A 3,075-nucleotide genomic window follows, 5' to 3' on the forward strand; every position below is an offset into this window, starting at 1 on the left:
TTCTAGACATGATGGAGTAACTGGTATTGGACTTCACCTTGTGTCACCAATAACTTTAAAAGCAGCAAAATATATGAAGCAACTGTTTTCAGACAGTAGATGATAGCACGGGAAAATGATCCTTAAAATAAGGGAAACATGTAAGGTGACCTTAATGTTTGCCTTCCCTTTCTGAATGAGGGCACTTTCTGATGTGTGGTATAGGCCTCTCTCCAATAAATAAATACAAACTTTAAAAACAAAGAAAAAAAAAGAAAATGGAATATGACAGTATGTAAAGGAAATAATACATCATAACCAGGATGCTTATATCTCACAAATCCAGGATTAGTTTAGTATTAAAAACAAAACATGCTTGATAAAATTCAACGCAGTTATGATTTTTTGAAAAAACTTCTTAATAAAGGAATAAAAGAGACCATTCTAACCAGATAAAGGTTACCTTCCAAATACAACAGCTAACGTTATTCTTTTTTTTTTTTTTAATTTTTTTTAATGTTTATTTATTTTTGAGACAGAGAGAGACAGAGCATGAATGGGGGAGGGTCAGAGAGAGGGAGACACAGAATCTGAAACAGGCTCCAGGCTCTGAGCTGTCAGCACAGAGCCCGACGCGGGGCTCGAACTCAAGGACTATGAAATCATGACCTGAGCCGAAGTCGGCCGCTTAACCGACTGAGCCACCCAGGCGCCCCCTTAATTTGATATATTGAAAGCATTCTCATTAAGCTTAGGAACAAGTAGCATAAAGGAGAAAAGATCTAAGTGGATCTTGTGGTGAGAAAGATATCCTTGGAACTCTGCAACACTGGCTCAATATAAGTAAATGAATTATGTTTATTGATTATAAAACTCAATATTGTTTTCTTAAAATAATGTCTTCCCAAAATGATCTATAAATTCAATGCAATATCAATCAAAATCCAAATGAAACGTGTGTGTGTGTGTGTGTAACTTGTTAAACTATATCTATAATTTATATGTAAGAGCCATAAATATGAAGAATAAGATGGGGAGATTTGCCATAGAGGTTACCTTATTAAAAAGCTATAGTAACTGAGCCTTTTGGCTCCTTGAACCTTGTCATGGCCATTGGCAAGAACGAGCACCTTACAAAAGGTGGCAGAAAGGAAGCCAAGAAGAAAGTGGTTGATCCATTTTCTAAGAAGGATTGGTATGATGTGAAAGCACCAGCTATGTTCAGTATAAGAAATATTGGAAAAACACTAGTCCACCAGAACTCAAGGAACCAAAATCACATCTGATGGCCTCAAGGGTCGTGTTTTTGAAGTGAGCCTTGTTGATCTGCAGAAAGTTGTATTCAGAAATTCAAGATAATTTTTGAGGATGTTCAGGGCAAGAACTGCCTAAGTTCCATGGCATGGATCTTATCTGTGACAAAATGTGCTCCTTGGTCAAAAATGGCAGACCCTGATTGAAGCCCATGTTGATGTCAAGACTACTGATGTTTATTTGCTTCATCTATTCTGTATTGGTTTTACTAAAAAATGTAACAATCAGATTTAGAAGACCTCTTATGCTCAGCACCAACAGGTCCACCAAAATTCAGAAAAAGATGATGGAGATCATGACGTGGGAGGTGCAGATAAATGACTTGAAAGAAGTGGTCAATAAATTGATTCCAGACAGCTTTGGAAAAGACATAGAAAAGTCTTGTCAATCTCTTTATCCACTCTATGCTGTCTTTGTTAAAAATGTAAAAATGCTGAAGAAGCCTGTGTTTGATTTGGGAAAGCACATGGAGCTTCATGGTGAAGGTAGTGGTTCTGGAAAAGTTACTGGGGATGAGACTGGTACTAAAGTTGAATAAAACCTGTTTAAAATTTAGATATTTAATGGTGACAAATAAAAAATGTTTTAAAAAAAAAGGGACGCCTGGGTGGGTCAGTTGGCTAAGCATCCAACTTTGTTCGGCTCAGGTCATGATCTCAAGGCTCGTGGGTTTGAGCGCCACATCCGGCTCTGTGCTGACAGCTCAGAGCCTGGAGCCTGCTTAATATTCTGTGTCTCCCTCTCTCTCTGCCGCTCCCTGACCTGTGCTCTGTCCCTCTTCTCTAAGATGAATAAACACCAAAAAAAAAAAAAAAAATAGAAAAAAACGTATAGTAATTTTAAGATAGTGTTACTGGTTTAAGGATAGAAAAAGTGACCAATAGAATAGAACAGGGTACCCAAACAGAACCACACCTATATGGAAACTTGATTTGTGACAGATTTTTTTTGTGGATCAGTGAAAGAAAAAATGGACTTAAAAAAAGTGTTAATACAGTTTAAAAGCGTGACATTAAACCCCTACCTCTTATGCACTAGAATAAATTCCAAATAGATCGATGATTGGAATGAGAGGGGCAAATGGTAAAACTTCTTTTTTTATTAATAATGTATTTATTTTTTAATTTACATCCAAGTTAGTTAGCATATAGTGCGTTTCAGGAGTAGATTCCTTAATTCCCCTTACCCATTTAGCCCATTCCCCTCCCACAACCCCTCCAGTAACCCTCTGTTTGTTCTCTATATTTAAGAATCTCTTATGTTTTGTCCCTGTCCCTGTTTTTATATTATTTTTGCTTCCCTCCCTTAATGTTCATCTGTTTGGTATCTTGAAGTCCTCATATGAGAGAAGTCATATGGTATGTCTTTCTCTAATTTCGCTTAGCATAATACCCTTCAGTTCCATCCATGTAGTTGCAAATGGCAAGATTTCATTGTTTTTGATTGCCGAGTAATACTCCATTGTGTATATATACCACATCTTCTTTATCCATTCATCCATCGGTGGACATTTGGGCTCTTTCCATACTTTGGCTGTTGTTGATAGTGCTGCTATAAACATTAGGGTACATATGCCCCAGGATCCCGTGGATAAATGCCTAGTAGTGCAATTGCTGGGTCATAGGGTAGTTCTATTTTTAATTTTTTGAGGAACCTCCATACTGTTTTCCAGAGTGGCTGCACCACCTTGCATTCCCACCAGCAGTGCAAAAGAGATCCTCTTTCTCAGCCTCCTTGCCAACATCTGTTGTTGCCTGAGTTGTTAACGTCAGCCATTCTGAC

The 3,075-nt window shown here is 37.6% G+C and overlaps 1 pseudogene; it reads left to right on the top strand.

Annotated features, from left to right (window-relative positions):
* The first annotated feature begins 608 nt into the window (after positions 1-608).
* On the top strand, positions 609-1,930 carry LOC101091120 (annotated as a pseudogene).
* The last annotated feature ends 1,145 nt before the right edge of the window (positions 1,931-3,075 follow it).

This window comes from Felis catus, chromosome B3, assembly GCF_018350175.1.
Source record: "Felis catus isolate Fca126 chromosome B3, F.catus_Fca126_mat1.0, whole genome shotgun sequence".
Lineage (NCBI taxonomy): Eukaryota > Metazoa > Chordata > Mammalia > Carnivora > Felidae > Felis > Felis catus.